General features: G+C 38.6%; 1 protein-coding gene across 4 annotated transcripts in view; it reads right to left on the reverse strand.

Annotated features, from left to right (window-relative positions):
- Positions 1 to 22,238, reverse strand: part of EPS8 (epidermal growth factor receptor pathway substrate 8) — a 188,601-nt gene that overhangs the window by 73,004 nt on the left and 93,359 nt on the right. The gene's annotated exons all lie outside the window — the stretch shown is intronic.

A 22,238-nucleotide genomic window follows, 5' to 3' on the forward strand; every position in this document is an offset into this window, starting at 1 on the left:
TTCACAGCTTAGAAGCAAATTTCTAAATTAAGGAACAAAGAAATACTGACCTCTCCCCCAGATAAATACTGCATTTACAAAATTACATTACATTTATGTTACATTGTCGTATTCTGTTTTTATTGTTGCTGTTATTGTTTGTTCTCCTCCAATTTATACTTGGATGCGATGCATAGTGTACAGGTCAGCCAGTTCTCTGGGGAAAAATTAAATCCTGATCTGTACTGCTTACCGATTTCCATGGTATGAATATTTCCACTATGGTTCATCTCAAGCTATCAATACTTTTACAGCAGCTTACAAAATTCTTAAGTATTTCACAATTGGTTCTCATAAACCTACAGAGCACATAACTGTTACATTCTAGAATGTGGGCCAGGACAGAGGCCTGGAATAACATTCTAGATCTAGAGCCCATAGCCAGACACATTCATTCACAGTTAGAAGCCTGGAACTCTATTCTGGCACTGACTAGACTATACAAGTCAATTAAGCCTCTGTCTCAATTTTCTCACCAGCAAAATAGAGAAAATTCTTGGATCCTTCTAACTCACAGCGCTAGTGAAAAAATCAAATGACGGATGTGTAAGTTTCTTCTAAGTTTTTTTTTTAAGTGTGCTTTCAAAACAAGCTGGTTCATTCAGTATATAAGTTAAACGCTAGGGTTTGTACTGATTTTGATCTGGTTTGCATTTTAAAACCACAGCAGCTGGTTTAATGAAAAGTGATAGCCACAGCATCTCATCCTTTTCATGTTTAATTCTTCATGACAGTCAAATAAATGCGTGGTTTGTGTTTTGTTTAAAACAGTGATCTGTCAGAATAAGAGAATATTAGAAACAGGAATAGAAAATGTCAATTTGCTAAATTGGATTTTAAATATAGAAACTTTTCCTCTTTGGCAATCACACTGTCACCTGTCACAGATGCTCATGCAGCAATATGGAGTTTCCAAATCCTTAACTATAGCAATTAGAGTGCGCACCTTGCAAAGGAAACAATGACAAATGCCTGGTTTTCCTTTAGGCTTCTAGAAGACATATCCAAATTACATCTATGTAGATCATATATATAATTGAGAAGAACCATCAAGTCTTACTAAAAAAAAATAGGTGTTTTCATTTTTATTAACTATTAAGCAAAACAAAACTAAGGAGATAAACACTTTCTTTATCACTTTAAAGATGTCATAAATTCAGTTAACTCTATTAAGTCAGCTAGTTAATCCTACTAAAAGGGTACACTAACACTGTCATAATACCTTCTACAGATGTGAAATTAGAGCTTCACTTTGCTTATAAAAACACGTTTATAAGTCATAGTTATTATAATTTTCTTCTTCTTTTCTACAGAAAATAACATTCTTCAGCAAGTATTAAGATAAAAGTGGTAAATTTAAGATCTAAGTTAAGCACACCAAAAATGTTAAATACTGAAGTTTTCAGAGTAGTTGGAGTCCGTGAAAATCATCATAAGCAGAAATAAATGAAGCTATCTATAATATGGCAAAACCAGAAAGTTAAATTTGGTATTAGAAAGTGTTAAGATCCCAAATATAAATAAATATTTAGATTCCCTCCCCTTTTCTTTACTCTTGCTAACACACAATATCAGTTTTCAAATTGCTGAATGAGTATGTAGTCATTACTCAATGTCAGAATACCACCTACCCAATCTGGCTACCAAACTGCTAGTAGCTCTCTGTAGACTGAGCTGTCCTTGAAATAACTTGTTCTCTCAGAAAATGTCACAGACTTTCTTTAACTTTTTGTTTATTTATGCTTGACAGAGTATTTTGAAGTATCTCTACTTTGATTTCAATGTAATTAAATTCACGTCTCTTCCAGTCAACAGTTAGCTATGAATAGATCAGTTTGGAGGAAGTCAAAAGTTATATAATAATTTTCGACTGTGAGGGGGGCATGCCACTAACCCCCATGTTGTTCAAGGTCAAGTTTATAAAAGTGGGTCTTCTGAGTGCTCATGCACATGTAAATAGCATGTGATACCCATAAATTTACCTGGATCGTTAGCATTTCTTCCATTATAATGAAATACATATTAAACTGGGGCGGGGGGTGGTGAGGGTAAGCCTCCAATTTAGTTGGAATCCTCCAACAAAAATAAAAATTTGGTAGGAAGGGGAATGAAATTCAGAGAGAGAAGAAATTGTCTTAACCTTTCTTTATTGCCCACTGAACCATATGCTGGGGGTTGGGTTAGGAGAAATGGCGGTTGGATTGGATCTTGAACTATTTCTCAGAAAAGTGTCCATTAAATTTCACAAGTGACATGAGGAATTTTAACTGAAATCTCCAAGTATTTATGTGGGAGTTTTCCTTTTTAAAAAAATTTTTAGGGATGTCTGGGTGGCTCAGTTGGCTAAGCATCCGACTTGGGCTCAGGTCATGATCTCACAGTTTGTGAGTTCCAGCCCTGCATCGGTCTCTATGCTGACAGCCCAGAGCCTGGAGCCTGGAGCCTACTTCAGATTCTGGGTCTCATTCTCTCTCTGTCCTTCCTCCACTCATGCTCTGTCTCTCTCAAACACAAATAAACATTAGATAATTTTTTTAAATGTTTATTTATGTTTGGGAGAGCGTAGGAGCAGGGGAGGAGCAAAGAGAGAGGGAGACAGAGTATCCAAAGCAGGCTCCTGCTGTCAGCAAACCCCGACAGGGCATGGGGGGTGTCGAACTCAAGAACCCTGAGAGCATGACCTGAGCAGAAGCTGTACAATCAATCAACTGACAGGAGTTTTCTTTTTTTTTTTTTCATATACCTTGGCAAACAGGCTCGAATAAAACCTTTCCTCAAAATGTTTATCCCCCGACTATATTATTTCCACAATTAACAATGGACTTACAGTTAGCCTTATATAATGACAGCTGCAAGAAACTGACTTTTAAAGAAGTATACACTTTATTAGCGGAAGTTTCTGATTCAATTACCCTGCAACATAATTAATCAGCATAATTAATCAGGCCTCGGTGCCTCATCACCACTGCTACCATCCTTAAAAATACTGCCATTTACTCCATCACATGCAGCAGAGGTCTCATTAAAACTGCAGCTAAGGGGCCCCTGGGTGGCTCAGTCGGTTGAGCGGCCGACTTCGGCTCAGGTCATGATCTCACGGTCCGTGAGTTCGAGCCCCGTGTCGGGCTCTGTGCTGACAGCTCGGAGCCTGGAGCCTGTTTCGGATTCTGTGTCTCCCTCTCTCTGACCCTCCCCCATTCATGCTCTGTCTCTCTCTGTCTCAAAAATAAATAAACGTTAAAAAAAATTTTTTTTTAAAAAAACTGCAGCTAAATCCTGGTCTTTTTTTTTGGCAATAAACTTTTTTTTTGAACCACTTTATTTATATTTATAGAAAATCTGTGAAAACAGTACTGAGAGTTCTTGCATACCCCACACCCCATCTTCTTATTGTTAACATCTCACATTAGCATGACATATCTGTCACAATTCATGAACCAATATCAGTATTTTATTAACTAAAATCAATACTTTATTCAAAGTTCCTTCATGTGTTTACCTAAAGCTGTTGGGTTTGTTTTGTTTTGTTTTTCTGTTCCAGGATCCTCTGCATAATACCTCATGTCTCATTAGGGTGCTCTACACTGTAACCATGTCTCACACTCCCCCTTTGCTTTTGAGGACTATATTAGTTTTCCAGGGCTTCCATAACAAAGTATCACAAAGTGGGCAGCTAAAAACAACAGAAATTTACTCTCTCACAGTTCCGAAGGCTAGAAGTCCAAAATGAAGGTGTCAGTAGAGCTAAGCTCTCTGAAGGGTATAGAGGAGGAATCCTTCTTTGTCTCCCCTAATTTCTGACAGTTATCTGGCTGGTAATCTCTGGTTCCTTGGCTTGTAGATGCATCACTCAAATCTCTGCTCTATCTTCGTATGGCCTCCCCTGGGTGTCTGTCTTCAAATTTCTTTCTTCTCCTAAGGACACCAGTCAGTGGATTGGGGTCGATCCTAATCCAGTATGACCTCATCTGGATTTATCAGCAAAGACCCTCTGCAAATAAGGTCACAGTCATAGGTACCAGGTAGCAGGACTTGAGCCTATCTTTTGGGGGAACATGATTCAACCTGCAATAATGACCTTGATAGCTTTTTTGAGGAATACTGTATTTTGATATTCTGTAGGCTGTCTCTCAGTTGGGATTCGTCTGACGTTTTCTCATGATTAAGCTGGAATTATAGGTTTTGGAGAGGGAGACCACAGAGATATGTGCCACTCTCACCATATCATATCAAGAGTCCACGCTTCTGGCTCTGAGAACATGGTTTATGCTAACCTTGCTCACTGACTGAGGCAGTATTTGTCAGGTTTCTCCATGATAAAGTGACCTCCCTCCGCACCATTCTACAGGCCTGTTTGGAAAGAGTGATTACATGCAGCCCACAACTTACAGGGTGGACAGTTATGCTCCACTTTCTACAGGAGGGAATATCCACATAAATTATTTGGCATTCTTCTGTATGGGAGATTTGTACATTCTCCACTATTTACTCATTTATTCTATTTTTTAGTCAACAGAAAAGATGGAAAAACAAACAAGAGGGGATCGGATTCATCAAATAGAAACTCCTGATTATTCAAACCCTATAAACTCCTATTTCAGGTGCTTCAGACAAGATCTGAGTTAACCTTCCCTTCTGTTCTGGGTATAGCATAGTGCTGAGAGGGAGAGCAGGAGAGAGGGAGAGAGGGAGAGGGAGAGGGAGAGGGAGAGGGAGAGGGAGAGGGAGAGGGAGAGGGAGAGGGAGAGGGAGGGAGAGAGAGAGAGAGAGAGAGAGAGGGAGAGATGGAGAGAGTGAAGACAGAGAAAGAAAGAAAGAAAGAAAGAAAGAAAGAAAGAAAGAAAGAAAGAAAAGAAAGAAAAGGAAGGAAATGAGGGAAGAAAGAAAGAAAGAAAGAAAGAAAGAAAGAAAAAGAGGGAGGAAGGAAGGGAAGAAAGGGAAGGAAAGGAAGAAAGGAAGGAAGGAAGGAAGGAAGGAAGGAAGGAAGGAAGGAAGGAAAAGAAAGAAAAAGAGGGAGGTAGGAAGGGAAGGAAGGGAAGGAGGGAGGGAGGGAGGGAAGGAAGGAAGGAAGGAAGGAACGAAGGAAGGAAGAAGGGAAAAGAGGGAGGTAGGAAGGGTAGGAAGGGAAGGAAGAGAAAGAAAGAAAGAAAGAAAGAAAGAAAGAAAGAAAGAAAGAAAGAAAAAATGAGAGAAAGGAAGAGAGAAAGATAGGAAGGGAAAGAGAAAGAAATTGAAGCATGGGAGAGATCACAGCCCTTAACAAAAAAAAAACCTTGGCTAACACCACCAAAAGATGATTGGAATTTTAAAAAGTAAACATTATCTAGGAAGTTCAAATCTTCCCAGGCAGAAAGTTGTTGAGTGCAGATTCTCAGAAGAGGTAGAAGAATATTTACTGTGGGTATTTTCTCACAGAATAAGAATAAAAGTACAACTTTTTCTGTCAGTTTAGTTCTCAACTGAACACATATCAGGGAACAACATTTTGGAACAAGAAGTAAAGAAAACCATCCCACCTAACTCATCTCATCCCATTCCCCAGGAATTTTTTTTTCAAATCTCTACTTTTTGAAAATCAGCCTTAAGGGTTAGTATTCACTGACATTCTATGAACCTTTTGGAAAGGTTTCAAAATGAAATTTTGTGTCACTGCTAGTGCAAAACAAAAGCTACTGAGGAACTTAGGATCTCACATATGACTATTTTTTATTGTGAGATATTCTTTTTCCATAGTGTGCCATAAGCCAAATTAGTACAGCTCAACACATTTTACAGAGGCAAACAGATAAAGAGCTATCTGGGCCTGATATAACCCACACTTTTCTATTCTAAATATGTTCTAAAATCATCGTTATGGGTTTAGAAAGAAAAATACGTTCTAAAATCATCTTTAATGAGCCCAAAAGTCTTGAATTCAAATTTCATTATGATGTATTAAATGGCCTCTAAAAATAGTAAATCATAAAACCTCACAGGTACAGTGAGAAGAGTTTTAACCTACAGATGAGATATAACATTTTAATATTTAACTACCCTGCTGTCACATGATTACCTCCCTCTGCATTACCCAGAGCAAAGGACATGAAGCAGTAAATAAGACACCACTGGTGACTCACTCTGCTCTGTCAGTACACCTCCTTACGAGGACTGATGGTGTACAAACATACCACACAGCTTTATAGCAAATGTAGCAAACTCCACACAAAGCGGCAAATTTCACCTTTAAGCAACTATTATACTCAATTCATCTTACTTTTCTAAATCATAAATACATCTCCCCAAGGTTAGTGTAAGTAAAAAATGCTTAAGTGTTACTACACAGGACTTTTTTAAGCAATGCAATTCTGTTTAAATGGAGGTTAAATAAAGCTTTCTACCAGATTATAATGTACATCACCCCCAAACTGCTTCCCAGATAGTTTATAAAAAGATGCTACTTCTCACCTCAGCCTCATTCTGCCTGTTTGCCATGCTACTCCAACAGTGATCATTTCGGTAAGAGGACACAGAGATAGCATATCTCATCAAGGATTATTCATGATTTCAATTTGTTCTATATTGGCAAGATACAGTTTTAGAGATCCAAATGCCAACATAATGGTTATATGAGGGCAGGTGTCTCAAGTTCAACATCTATAACTTTATAAGCCAACAAAGTCCATGACTGGACTAATAAGGTAAAACTCTCCAATCATGCTTAACGACTCCTTATTCCTATTATTCCACACTGTTTAACATTTTGTTGACAGAGATAACAGTGCATGCCTTTCAAAATACTATTTTTCACTTATCTTCAAAATCAGAGACAGTCCCCATATGCTACTAAAGAGTGATGTAACAAAAAACAGTCAAAACACAATAGAAAAATCAATTCCAGTCATTATCTACATTTGGCTGAATATAAAAATAACTGATAGTCCGTACTCCCACGAAGAAAACAAATCCTAACAAAACCTTCCTTGAAAACTCTCCCATCTTATACAGAAATTTTAGGGGGGAACAAAAAGAAGAAAAAGTAGGGGCTCCTATGTGGGTCAGTCAGTTAAGAGTCTGATTCCTGATTTCAGCTCAGGTCATGATCTCCCAAACCGTGAGATCGAGCCCCATGTTGGGTTCTGTGCTGACAGCGGGGAGCCTGCCTGGGATTCTCTCTCTCCCTCTCTCCCTTTGCGCCCCCCTCTGCTCATGCTCTCTCATTCCCTCTCAAAAATTAAAAAATAAATAAATAAACAAATAAATAAAGTTCAAGGGAAGTCAGAGGAGTGGGCCTAGAAACCAAAATCTTCCTCAAAAAAGGGTTGAATCAAAGAAGGTAAGATAAAGATCTTTAGAAGTGAACAGCACATGTAGGGGCACCTGGATGGCTCAGTTGGTTAAGTGTCCAACTTCAGTTCTGGTCATGAATTCAGGGTTCGCAAGTTTGAGCCCCACATCGGGCTCTCTGCTGTCAGTGCAGAGCCTACTTCAGATCCTGTCTCACACCCTCTCTCTGCTTCTCCCTGTCTCTCAAAAATAAATAAACATTAAAAAGGAGAAGAAGAAGGAGGAGGAGGAGGAGGAGGAGGAGGAGGAGGAGGAGGAGGAGGAGGAGGAAGAGGAGGAGGAGGAGAAGAAATAATGAATGGCACAGTCGGGGGAGGAGACATCAACAGGATCATTTATGTAGTTCAACGTGGCAAGTAAAAAGACAGAACGCAAAGTGGGCAGCTTATGCTGGGAAGGGGCTAGGCATTCAGTTCATAAAAACCTTCCTCCAGGGGCACCTGGGTGGCTCAGTCGGTTAAGCATCCGACTTCGGCTCAGGTCATGATCTCACAGCCTGTGAGTTTGAGCCCCGCGTTGGGCTCTGTGCTGACAGCTCAGAGCCTGGAGCCTGTTTCAGATTCTGTGTCTCCCTCTCTCTCTGCCCCTCCTCTGTTCATGTTCTGTCTCTCTCTGTCTCAAAAATAAATAAACGTTAAAAAAAAATTAAAAAAAAAAAAAAAAAAAACCTTCCTCCAGGCTGTAATACATGAGCTGAGTAAGCCAGAAAACAGAAGAGCAAACACAGGAGACAGCATGGTACCATGCTTTTGTTAGACCAAAATTCAGTGTTTAGTCACCATATCTGTGTAATGCTATTCACAGTATAGACTAAGATTACATTTCTTTCATTGTACAATCTTTTGCCTTTAGAATTAATAATCATCTTACCTTCAACCCTTAGTTTTCCTTCATCTCCATTAATTTGATCCTTTCCCTCTCCACCAAAAGTGAAGTTTCTTTTGATGCATTTAAACACAATCTACTCTACCACTATTCTTATCTTTCTGCAGGCATCTCTCCCTGATTCCTACACCTTCCTGTTACAATCAATCGATTAATCCCTAGGTCTCCTGTACAGCATTCACTGTGGTTTCCAAAGCAGCCTTATCCTACCCATTATTTCCTTTTCCTCCTATCTTCAATCCTTGTTTCTTGGATCCCAGGACTCCCTCTTCTTTACTTTTACTTTTTTATCTTGGAAGAGTACATACTTCAGGGTATAAGAAATGTAATTTCTGCAGCTTTACTAGACTGAAAACATGTTTATTATACCTTCATAGATGGCCAGTAGTTTGTCTTGGTTTCCAGTGCTACCTTGCAAATTACTTTTGCTCCCAAATTTTGAAGCCATTGTTCTGTCTCCAGGGTTCCTGCTGAGATATTAGGTGGCATTCTGTTTCTCAGTGGCCTATTTTCTTCTTTCTGCAGTTCTGGAGTTTGGGAATCTTCACTCTTTTTCTCCTAATGTTCTGAAATCTCATGAATACACTGGTATAGACTTTTTTTTTAATTCAATATATTAGAAATTCAATGGATCTTTTCCAATTTGAAAATCATGGTCCTTAAATTCTAGTAAATTTTCCTGAGTTATTTCTTTGATCGTTTCTTCTTAAAATTTTTTAATTTTACTTTTCTAAAAAATTCTATTGTTCTATTCTGAGGACTGAGCTTCTAATTTTATTGCCTTTTCACTTTTGTTTTTTCATTTCTTGGTATTTTGTTCTACTCTCTGGTTGCTTCCTTAACTTTATCTCCTAAAGCCATTTAAAAGTTTTCAAGTCTTCTATCAATTTTCAATTTCCAGGAGTACATTTTTATGCCCTACATGTTCTTTTTATCATGATACTTGTTCTTATTTCCAGATTGCAGTATATTCTTTGATCTTTCTGAAAATGTTAATGACAATATTTAACAGTTTTCTTCTTCTCCCTTTATTGTGCCTATTGCTGTCAATTTTGTTTTCTCCAGGCTTGTTTTGGTCTCTAAATTTCCTCAAATGTCTGATGATCACTGGTCACTATTCACAGTGAAGATAAAACACTTGAAGACTAATTAGAAAGTTCTGTGGGGGCACATGGGTGGCTCAGTCGTCAGTCTTGTCTGACTTTGGCTCCTCAGGTCATAATCTCAGGGTTCATGAGTTCAAGCCACACATTGGGCTCTCTGCTTGTAAGTGAAGAGCCTGCTGTCAGCACAGAGCCTGCTTCAGATACACTGTCTCCCTCTCTCTGCCCCTCCATCACTCGTTCTTTCTCTCAAAAATAATAAAAATAAACATTAAAAAAAAAAGAAAATCTGTGTAGGTGAGTGGGACTTGCCAACACATAGGTTTCACTGTGGAATTATCTGGCTGGGCTATTCCAGCGGGAGACCCTCAACCAACAGTATCCACAGGACTTTTGCACAGAAGGGTCAGATTCTTCAAAAAAGCATCTTCCAATTGAAATCCTGGAGAATATATATCTAACTGCCAAACTTTTGGAGATGAGTAGAGGACGTGTGCTGAGAGTACCTCACTATTTAGTATTTCATTTTCCACTCTCCTTCTATGCCTTGGTGTCCCCTACTCAAGAGTTCCCTAGCCCACATTCTCCACAGAATTAACTTCCAGTCTTGCTGGAGTGTGGGGAGGCATCTGGGGCCTAAGTTCACTTTAAACACTCTTACCACTTAATTCTCCTGTTTTCAGCCTCACTCTCATTGTCGAGCCTTTCTGAGGTTCTGAAGGGAAAATCAGGCTGCTTCTGAGAGTCTCTCACTAGCAGCTCAGATGCCTGCTTCTTAGAGCTTGTAGGTTAGTAACAATCACCCACAGGCTTTCCAGAGTCATTTTATCTCACTGAATTCCTGCATTTTTTTGAATCCCTTTGCTGTCACTCTTTTGAAAGGAGTGGAATAAATGTATGTGCTTGATCTGCCTTTTCCTGTAACATATTTTCATTGTCAAAACACTGACAAATATTTGTTAATGGAAAACTCAAGGGAAAAATTCAAGTCACTTCCAATATGAACTTGAGAGGTTAAGGTGGACTATAAAATATGAGCACAAGTTTATACTAAAAACAAAAGGACCAGAACAGCCGCAGTGAAAGCAAGATAAAAAATGAAGGAAATTTACCTCACATAAGTCAGCTGATATTTTGGTAGATATGTTTAACTACCTGATGTTATATATAACAACAAATGCTGTTTTCAAATCCCAGGAAAGAAACAACAATTATAGTGAGTAAAAGTGAGGCAATATCCCCAACTACATCAGGCATTATTGTTAATTTAAAAAATGCCTTGTTTTTCTAGAAATTAAACCATAGCTTTAACTGCACAGCAGAGTTAGGTGACTAAATGAAACCTGAAATTACCCTTAGATAAATAATCAGTGATGTATTCATTTTAATTATTCAGATTTTTAATCTGTTTCCAAAGAGAAGCCCTATTTAAATGAATACAGGTGGGAATAAAATCTTTTTCAGCTCCCCAGAATAGAAGTCAGAGATATCTGTGCATTAGTTTTAAAATTCAAGTTGCCTAAGGGGTGCCTGGGTGGCTCAGTCAGTTAAGCAACCGACTTGGGCTCAGGTCAGGACCTCACAGTTCATGGGTTCAAGCCCCACGTCAGACTCTGTACTGGCAGCTTAGAGCCTGAAGCCTGCTTCAGATTCTGTGTCTCCCTCTCTCTCTGCCGTCCCCTACTCACACTCTGTCTCTCTCTCTCAAAAATAAATAAACATTAAAAAAATTTTTAAGTAAATAAAATTCAAATTGCCTATAAAAGTAGTGTGAAACTCTTTTCTTGGGAAGTTAGCTATTCACATAGTCATACGAATTAAAGAAAAAAAAATTAAGTCCAAAGGAAAAACATTTTTAATTGAGGCTACTAAATTTCATATTTAAAGACAGTATAATACAAGCTTTGGTTACGAATAATATTACCCTTGAAAAATGTCTACCATATAATAACAATGGAAGCTCTCAAAAATAGGAGTAAAGTTCCTCATAAACGTGAAACCATCCATGAACAGGGATAAATTTAGACATATCTCTATTTGCTGTCGTCAAAAAAATAATGTTCATTTATAAGCACTTTAGTAAGTCACGGTGCAAGCGCTTTCTTATATTATCTTACTTAACTCTTACGCACCTTATGAGATTGTTGAGAGGTCACAGATATCAGACAGGCCAAGGCCCCTCACCAAGAGGGTTCCTGGCTTTGTGTGAGAAAGAATTCAAGAGCAAGCCCTTTATAGGGAAGGGACACAGATTTATTATATATAGAGGACTGGAACAACTTCACAAAGTGATCTCTCCTCCCAAATAAGAAAAAGGACCCCTGCTTTGCTTCTAACAAGGGTTTTATCAGTGTTTTGTTTTGTTTTTTAATTAGCTGACCATATAGGAAGGGGCATACTCTAACTTTGGGTTTATCACTTACATTGGGTGGTTAGTTTTTCCATTGTCTTAGGTTGTGGAATTACCCACAGGGAGATTGTTAACAATGTCCAGTCTTTGAGGCTTTTACTGCCACAGAGAGTGAGGTACTGTGGTTTTCTATGAGTTGGATCTTGTGACTCTTTCTACGACCTACTGACTTTCAGCCTAAAACCAAAATGGCTTTACTTTGGTCAACCTGTCCTTATTATCCCCATGTTAATGAGGAATCTGAGACTTTTAACTATTGGGTACTTCCCCTCAACTATGGATAAATCTGGAATTTGGAAACTGGTCAGGGATATGTCAACACTGATTAAATAAAAGCCAAAAGGACCTTTGTAAATAATTATTCAAATAAGATTCATTCAACAGTAATTGCCACCAGCCAATATCGGTACTAATTTATTCATTCATTCACTCATTCAACAAGCATGTACTATGTAACCATTATGTGCCCATCAGGGATCTAGATGAGCACTGATAAATAAAACTTCCTGTGATGGTGAAAATGTGCAGTATCACCACTGCCCAAAACAGACACTGAGTCCAAGTGCTGAACACCTGAATTGTGGCTAGCACTACTCAAGAGCTCTGATTTTAATTTTATTAAATTTAAATTAGTTCATACTGAAATGTAAATTGCCACATCTGGCTAATGGCTATCATACTAGACAGGTGAGCTCTAGATACTGAGCACACAGTTAGCAAACAGACCTGGTTCCTGCCTTCATGGAGTTTACAGTCTCGTAAGAGAGCCAGCATGAAGTAAGTACAATAATAAATATAATATTATAATTTGTTAGTGGCTTAGAAGAAAAAGGATAGAAAAGATAGTATTTATAAGGTTATAAAGTCAGACTGAGTCACATGTAGCTAGGAACATCTAAAAACTGTATGATTCATTTTGAAAATGTTATTTCAAGCTTTCCCCCTTCAAAATCCAGAATAATTAGTGAACCACTGAAACAAGATAATTAGTGAACACTGAAACAAAGAGTTGATGCATTTTTTGAAACTGCGTTCAATGTTTTAAGACTGATGCACAGAAACAGTGCTCTGTTGGCAAAGAAATTTATGTAAAAATGATTCTGAACAAGGAATGTTCTTTGTATCCTGTTAATATCTTGAATTTAAAAAAAATAAAATTAGAGTAGGGAAGAAGAATCATAAGAAATAAAACAATAAAATCTATAAAATGGCAAATTCAGGTACTTCGAGTTTAAAAATGTGGATTTGATGGGTCAGGAAGTGAGAGAAAAACAAGTGAAGTACTATTCCCCTTGGGGTTAAATGGAACTTTTTTCATGGTAACATGTCCCCTTTTGGGCCAGTGTCATTTTTTAGAAGGAGGAGGAGGAGGAGGGGGAGGGGGAGGGGGAGGGGGAGGGGGAGGGGGGGAGGGGGAAGGGGAAGGGGAGGGGGAGGAGGAAGAAAGAAGAAAGAAGAAAGAAGAAAGAAGAAAGAAGAAGAAGAAGAAGGAGGAGGAGGAGGAGGAGGAAAGGAGGGAGGGAGGCAGGGAGGGAGGGAGGGAGGGGGGAGGAGGAGGAGGAGGAGGAGAAGAAGAAGAAGGAGGAGGAGGAGGAGGAGGAGAAGAAGAAGAAGGAGGAGGAGGAGGAGGAGGAGGAGGAGAAGGAGGAGGAGGAGGAGAAGGAGAAGGAGAAGGAGAAGGAGAAGGAGAAGGAGAAGAAGAAGAAAGAAGAAAGAAGAAAGAAGAAAGAAGAAAGAAGAAAGAAGAAAGAAGAAAGAGGAGGAGGAGGAGGAGGAAAGGAGGGAGGGAGGCAGGGAGGGAGGGAGGGAGGGAGGGGGAGGGGGAGGAGGAGGAGAAGAAGAAGAAGGAGGAGGAGGAGGAGGGAAGGAGGGAGGGAGGGAGGGGGAGGGGGAGGAGGAGGAGAAGAAGAAGAAGGAGGAGGAGGAGGAGGGAAGGAGGGAGGGAGGGAGGGAGGGGGAGGGGGAGGAGGAGGAGAAAAAGAAGGAGGAGGAGGAAGAGGAGAAAAAGGAGGAAGAGGAGAAGGAGGAGGGGGAGGGAGAGGAAGGGGAGGGATAGGAGGGGGAGGAGGAGGAGAGGAAGAAGAAGGAGAGGAAGAAGAAGGAGAGGAAGAAGAAGGAGAGGAAGAAGAAGGAGAGGAAGAAGAAGGAGAGGAAGAAGAAGGAGAGGAAGAAGGAGAGGAAGAAGAAGAAGAAGAAGAAGAAGAAGAAGAAGAAGAAGAAGAAGAAGAAGAAGAAGAAGAAGAAAATAATAATGTTTCCAGGAGTTACATTCCTAGATTTGAGCACCTGGAAAAGAAACAGAGCAAACACAACTCAAGATAGTGAATAAGTTAAAGAGAGGTGCTTGGGTCAGCTGAGGAAGGGAGAACCACCAAACACTTTCATGTTCCCGGATCATATGATGTGGATTTTTGTTTGGGAAGTTAAGATAGACTTGTTTGGGTAAGTAGGCTAGTTGAAGTTAAAAGGAAGAGGAAATTTGGAGAGGGATCTAGCACAAGGGCTAGTAATGTCACATTTGCGTTTCTTTCCACTCCCATCATTCCCACTTTTAAGCAAGTGGGAACCCTGCCTATAGGCTGAGGTAAGTAAAACTGGGGGGAGAAACATGACCTGATTTAATTGAAATGTGTTGTTCATAAGAAGAACAAGTTTAATATTTCTAAATAGCCCCCCCCCCAATTATTTCAGCTCTTTATTAAATAAACGAGGTATAATTTAGCTGGCATAATCACTGTCTACCATTTTAAACCAACTGTTTTTATAAAATCCATTCACTAAGAGATCTAAGCTACCACTACGAGTGCTAATAGCACTGAGAGGAGGAGGAGGAGGAGCTAATATTTATAGAGCACTACGTGCCAGGCACAATTCCATTGCATATATTTGTTTTAATTGTCACAACAACCTCATGAGTTAAGACCATTACTATGGCCTTTTACAGATGAGTTAAGAAAGGGACAGAGTTTAATCAAAGTCCCAATAAGTAGTTGGTATGAAATAAAATCCAACAGCTTTGCCATATAAAGGAAAGTAATGGTCAGAGTTTGTTTTTTGCCCCAAATCACATGGTCACCTAGCATCCAAATAGAACTAATAGGATTTTTTTGTTTTGCTATAAAGCTATTATAAATGAAAACACATACATTTGTATAGAAAAGAACTAACAGTGAAGCTTTACTTATAAAGAAGAAAGAAAAACCACTGGATTCAGAATGTTCATGAAGTAAAGGCAGGAGACAATCAGGAGTGTCAGAAATATTATCAAGATAAAGGCAAGGGTCATACCAGAATAAAAACAATGGCCCCTAGAATTTCAAAGAATTACAAAATTCTAAAGGGTCATGGCATCACCTTGACTTCTGATCAGCAAAATCCATGCCTATTACAGAGTACTTCTCTATGGTAACATATTTCCAATTGTTTAATGGCAATCAATAAAACTAGAATTGACTTTTATATTCAACTTTCAGATAGCATGTTTTCACAAACATGGAACATATGAATTATTATAAAAGAAATGTGTCAATATGTATATTTCTTCAAATAGGCTCTATTCCTTCAAAAAGGCTCTATGAAAATGTAGAAATAATCCATTCTGCCTCTATCAAACAGACACAGTGGGTGCTTTTCCTCCAACTTCTTTGGAAAATTTATTTTCTCAGGAACTTCAACAAATCAACCTAAAACATGTTGCTTTTTCTAACATAATCTTACATAGTTTTACTGAATTTGATGAGGAAGGGAGTTAAGTTTTCCTCAAGCTGCTAAACTAAGTGTCAGCCTAGGTTTAACTCAGCAAAATCTTTTAAAAGTTCAATATATTACACTCTAAGAGAGATATATGATTGTTTCTGATAAAACATGGTTTTTTTAATATTTGGTATTATTTTTTAATAATAGTAGTTTTCAAACTTGAAATATTTGTGTCATGTAAGCAGTAAAAATCTATTAATGAGAGGTGCCAGGATTTTAAGTGATCTTTTGATAATCTAAATTGGAATCATTTCAAGAAGCTTCTGTAGATAAAATCTGAATCAACCTAATACTCCTGCCTTCTAAAACTTAAATTTATTATTCTTTATTTTTATGTTTTTTTTAAATTTATTTTTCAAGGAGAGAGAGACAGAGCATAAGCGGGGGAGGACCAGAGCAAGAGGGAGACATAGAATTTGAAGCAGGTTCCAGGCTCTAAGCTGTCAGCACAGAGCCCGATGAGGGGCTTGAACTCACGAACTATGAGATCATGACCTGAGCTGAAGTCGGACGCTTAACCGACTGAGCCACCCATGCGCCCCAATCATTCTTATACATAAATCCAATCAATGGTTCCTCACTGCCCTCCAGGAAACATCCAGTTGGATGAAACAGCCTAGTATTCTGTGATCTGGCCTTTTACACCTGTAAAGCTTCCTTTCTCCCCACTTCTGCCTTCCTGCCACCTCCCCTGTTCCGTCCCAGACCCACTCCTCCACCCTGAACCCTCCCTATAACTACACAGGCACACCATACATCATTTTAAAGATTCTTGCCAGCAAATTACATCTTCTATCTGGAATATTCTCTCAGCCAAAAACCTCCCTGCCACCTTCATCTGGCCAGCTCCTACTCAAACTTCAGATATCAATCTAGGGAGACCTTCCCTGATTTCTGCAAAGTAGGATAGACAGATGCCTCTTCCATGTGTTCCCATAATGCTGGAGTCTAACACTAAGATGCACTTATCATACTGAAGTCAGCTTCCTATTTTGTTGTTTGTACACAGGATTGTAAGTTTCGTGACGGCAGGGGCTAAATAGTTTTACCGAATACAAAAACTAAAGACAGTAAGTTCTCAATAAAAATTTATTCAATGAGTGTAAATATTATGCCCAAATCAAAATGTTTATTTTAAAATCTTATTAAGGATGGGGCCCCTGGGTGGCTCAGTCGGTTAAGCATCCGACTTCGGCTCAGGTCAAGATCTCATGGTTTGTGAGTTCAAGCCCCGTGTCAGGCTCTGTGCTGACAGCTCAGAGCCTGAGCCTGCTTCGGATTCTGTGTCTCCCTCTGTCTCTCTGTCCCTCCCCAACTTGTGCTCTGTCTCTCTATATCTTTCAGAAAAAAATGTAAAAAAATAAAAATAAAAATAAATAAAATCTTATTAAGGAAAGACAGAATGAAACAATGCTCTAAAAGCAAGAAAATCTGAGTAGGAAATATGTTAGCTTGTTGAAGAGTTAAAAACAGAAAATATTTAGCATCACTAGCTTCTAACAAGAACCACTCAAGGAAAACAGCAAGCATGGTCTGCTTTATGCCCTAATCCCTGTAAATCACCCCATCCACACTGCATATTTTGCACCTCCTTCCTCCAGCCTCTCCACCTTGACCTCTGTTATTGTTAGCCAACTTCCTTATTTTCCTCAAATGGAATGGAATAAAAATCCTCATCTAACCATATCCTCTCACCATTCCAATTCTGTCCCTTGTCTGATGGTGAGCATCAGTTCTACCAGAATCCAACCACTTTCTGTGGCTGTGAGGAAATTTCGTTCCTAGGCTTGCCGTTAGAACATCCTACCTAGATGTCAACTTGACTTAGGTTTGTTGTGAAATTAGAAAACACTGAACACCGAATACTCTTGCTTGCTTTGTCAATACCATTCCCAACTCTGTGCCCTCGGACATGTTAAACTCATCCTCATCAGTCCTTTTCATAAGCTGGAAACTAGGGTATTTCCAAGAATCCTTTGCAGCTCCAAAGATTAGCTCAGTGACATCAGTCATAGGCCAGCACGCTGGCTCAGTGTGCTGCCTCTTGTCATCTAAATTTACCTCTACAGACCACCTGACAAAACAGAACATAGGACAAAGTATCCTATTTTACTGGGGGTGGGGGGGGGGGGGAGTTAACACAGGTTACTCAGGTTAGTCCTTTGAGGACTGGATATATGTTACCCTCACAACCTCCAAGCCTGCCTACGAAGAAAGCATGTGCCATAATTTTTTTGTCTGTTTTCAATTTAGTTGGTAAGAAGCACTGGGAACAGCACATAGCAGCATATAGTAGCACACTCCTCTAACTATTTAGCTGGGAAAAATAAGATAAATTTCCCTGATCTCCCAAGAAATGAAGCTGCTCCATTCCAGGATGCTAAAAAGGAAATTTTTCTAGAAAACAAGTGTTTGAATTTTATGAGATATGATATGTTTATGAGAGTAATACTTAATCTTAACTGTCACTGATGTCACCTCAGGGAAGACTAGTTTTGCCAAGAGTCACACAGCTGCTTCCCTGCCATGAAAGAAATAGGATGAAGGAAAGCGGCCTACTCTAGAAGTGACTGTGTGCGTGAAGACAAAAAATCAAAGACTCCAACTGATCTAGACCCAAATGCTTAAGATACAGGAAGTGAAAAATGACCAACTAATAATCTACTATTTAAGTGGGCAAAGGATAGGATCCATGCTGTGGATCACCACTACCCACAAATGTTCCTAAACATAGTTGACGGCCCTTGCAAACCTCACAGAGCTTCAAATGACAATACTCTAGTCTTAGAAAGCAAAGCCCTATTGCTGCTCCCTGGGAGGGAGTGAGCCAGCTTGCCCATAAGGCGATTTCCCACCATCTAAAGACCACCTTCCAATTCCTAAAAAATAATAATAGTATTTCCGCCAAGAAGAAAAATGCTTTTGGGGTGCTATTTCAGAGCTACTGGAAACAATAAAAACTTGCCGAGTATATTGCAATGCTTGCATTGTGGTATTGCGGGATAGTAGAAAGAAGGTAGAAGGTCCTAAATGTAAATTTTCACTCTACCATATCTCTATGATGTTGAACAAACTTTATCGACTCTGAGCCTCTGTTTATTCATCTGTGAAATAAGGTTGTTATGAAGACTGTATGCAAAAGCACACACAGGTCACTTAAGATTTATTATCTATATCGACATCTATGAGTTCTTTATCTCCCTGAAGGATTGTATATTGGAGACAAATAGTAATGGAAGCTTTCTTTAAATACTGGTTCTAATAATGAAATCCACTGAGGTAAAAACCAATCGCAATCAATCAAATACAAGTCAAGTGAAATACATGAGAATCAGAGTAAAGAATGTTACCAATTACATACTCACACACCCAAAAAGAAATTTCCTTTGCTTACCATTCCAGGCCTACCATGATTTTGCCCTAAAGAATTTCTCCAGTCCTCCATATTCTCTCCAACACTCCCACCCAGAATCCTTCACTCTCTTCTGAGCATACGGAGCACTGAGCCACCTTCAGGCCTCTGCTCTTACCCTAAATACCCTTCCTGCCACTTTATACCTACCATCGAGCAACAGCTCAATTCCTCCATTCCTACCCCTATTTTAGTCTTCCCTGACCAACTCAACATCAACAATATCTAGTCATTCAGCAACTATTTATCATGTTTAATATTTTTAATGTAGTTATGAAGAAGAACTCTGGATTATTCCTTCGTATCTCTGACACAGCTCTGGGATGTGGCAAGCTAGCACAATCTTCTGCAAAATAACTGCTGTACTAAAATTGCGCTATAGGAGTTTTATGTACATGTTGTGCTAGAATTTTAGTGATCAAAGGAGATAGCATTACCAATATAAATTTCCTCTAAGATTTACACAAATGACCGCCTAGCACAAATCAGTCCTGTCCGAGGACTGGACATTTTTGTTGCAAAATAGGAACTAATTTAGAAGTACAGAAACTGAATTGAAATTTTTCAAAAAAAATTATTTAACAGAATTTCTATAGTCACAATTATATAAGACTCTCTGTGTTAATTCAGTGGAAATACCAATAAAAGTACTGTTGTTGGTGTGGTCAATGATTTTAACATATGATCTAAAAAGCAGAACTTTGGGAAAAAGTACGCCTATTTATATCAAGGAGACTCAGAACTGACTCAGAGGAAAAAGTATTATCCTCTGACTCATCAAGACCACTTCCTGAAACACCCAATGTTTTTCTTGGAAGGAAGTCTATACAACAAGTGCCATTTCATTCAAACACTGATTAGACAAAATTGAAGTCTAACACAAAATGAACAAAAAGACATATATTTTCCAAAGCCAACAAGTTTCAAAGGAGACCATTTCATAAACATATATTATCTGGTCATAAAAGGGAAGACTTTAAATACAGTCAAAATGGATAATCCAAAGTATATTATAATGAATAAACCACTGACTACCTACACATATCCCTCTTTATACCATAATCTCTTAATGATAAAGAAACAACCATATGATTTTAATCCACAAAATTAACTAATGTCTTTGGCTTCAAAACAGTCTTTTTTTTTTTCCAAGGGAATTCTCTTCTGAATCAACTGAATCAACTGTGTGGCCAATATTTAATAGTAATTTACAAAAACAATAAATAACACTTATTAAGTGCTTATGCATGCCAAACATGTTACAGGTTGTTAGCATGCATTTACTCAATAAGGAACAGATACAACTATTACTTCAATTTCATAGATGAGGAAACTGAGACACAGAATCACACCTATTACACAGTAAAACCTCAAACCCCAGGCAGACCACCACAAAAGCCTAAACTGTTTTTTTTTTTAAGTTTATTTTGAGAGAGAGAGAGAGAAAAGAAGGTGCAGCACACGCTCACGTGAGCAGGGGAGGGGTAAAGAGAGCAGGAGAGCAAGAGAATCCCAAGCAGGCTCCACACTGTCAGAGCACAGCCAGATATGGGGCTTGAACTCACAAACACTGAGATCATGACCTGAGCCAAAATCAGGAGTCTGACACTTAAACAAGCGTCCTGAGCCACCTAGGTGCCCTGAGCCCAAAATGTTTTGATGCTTTCTGTGCATGTGACCACACACCTCCCACTAGAATGCTCGCTAAAAGTTAAACATTAAGCACACACACAACACACATATAATTAATTAAGCACACACACAACACACATATAATTACATATATGTATAAATATTTCATTTACATAATATGTGCCAAAATTTAGTATGTCCTCATTTACTAGTTTATAAATCCTAACGTGACTATTATATTGATAGGATTTGTGTACAAACACCAAGTCTCTGAACCAGAAGAACAATTACTTGGACGAGCTTTGAAACACTCCACTGTCCAGATACATTTATATCAGTTTCATTTGTTTTTTATTTCTACAACACTGAAAACATCTCACAGAACTATAAAAACACCACAATGATACTGTCCTGGACACAGCCCTTGGGGAACAAAAATACACATAACATTTCCTATTTCAAAATAACAAGCAATTAAACTGAATCTTGCTGTTTGTTTCCTCTTGAGTAATCTAGACTGGAAGGAGTTCAAATATCTGACTCTCGCAGTATTTTGCTTTCAGTACAAAGACCATCCTTTAATATGCCAATTCAGCTAATAAATGTTCACTCGTATCTCTACCTGGTTCATAGAAATGAGTTTAAATATTAAATGACTGCATATTTCTAGTTCTAAACATTTGAAAAGGAAATTCCTAGTTAGCTAATGAGGTAGAATAAGCACTTATAAATATGCCACACCACTCTGCCCTTCAGATTATTAAGGACCAGTATAAGAAGGGCAAATTTATCACAGAGGGTTAAACCCTTAAAGCAGCAGCCTATGGAGACAGAATATTCCCAGCATCAACACCACTCTGGAGGTGCTGAGATGCAGAGGTGCTGTGGAGCCCTGCCTGCCCAGTGTGATTTTAGGGCCAGGACAGTCATCCTGCTTTTTTAAAATGTATCATTTACCCAAGTGACACAGGGAATGAAATTCTACCACTGGAAATTAATTTATTCTTTTGAATTATGTGTTGTAATCCCTAGGAACCACTTTTAAACTTCAATCACTTCTGGGACTAAAAATATATTATTATCACGTAAGTATGAATTATCAGATACTTCCTGCTATGATAGGAGGAATTTAAAGTACTATAAGAATACCTATGAAGCCAGTGTGCCAGGAAATGTAAGAAAGCTTCACAGAAATGAAGCAGTAGTAAGCTACTGAGAAAAAAATTTGCCTGCTTAATACTTTTGCCTATGATATGTCCAATTATTAATAATTACTGAAATTATGAAATGAATTCCATCTTATACCTGGAATGATTACTTATTTACTTATTTTTATTTAGGAATGATTCTTTATTAAAGACAAACATCCTATATAGCGGGACTATATGGACAAACAACCTATACAGCGAGCAAAACCGTCTAAGAAATGCATCCAGTATTTTTTGTCTACACCTGCCAGGTGCTGTGCTTCACAACAAGGGCATATAATAAACAACATGGTATCTCTCTGCTAGGAGCACTCAGTTTAGCAAAGAGATAATTACAATGCAATTTAATAAATGCTACTGTCATGGCATGAACAATGTATTATGGAAGCATCCACCTGGAGAAGTTTGTTGGTAGGTTTCATAGAAGAACTGACGGTAGAACCAGATGTTGAAAGACACAGAGGAGTGTG

The sequence above is a fragment of the Panthera leo genome, chromosome B4 (genome assembly GCF_018350215.1).
Source record: "Panthera leo isolate Ple1 chromosome B4, P.leo_Ple1_pat1.1, whole genome shotgun sequence".
Taxonomy (NCBI): domain Eukaryota; kingdom Metazoa; phylum Chordata; class Mammalia; order Carnivora; family Felidae; genus Panthera; species Panthera leo.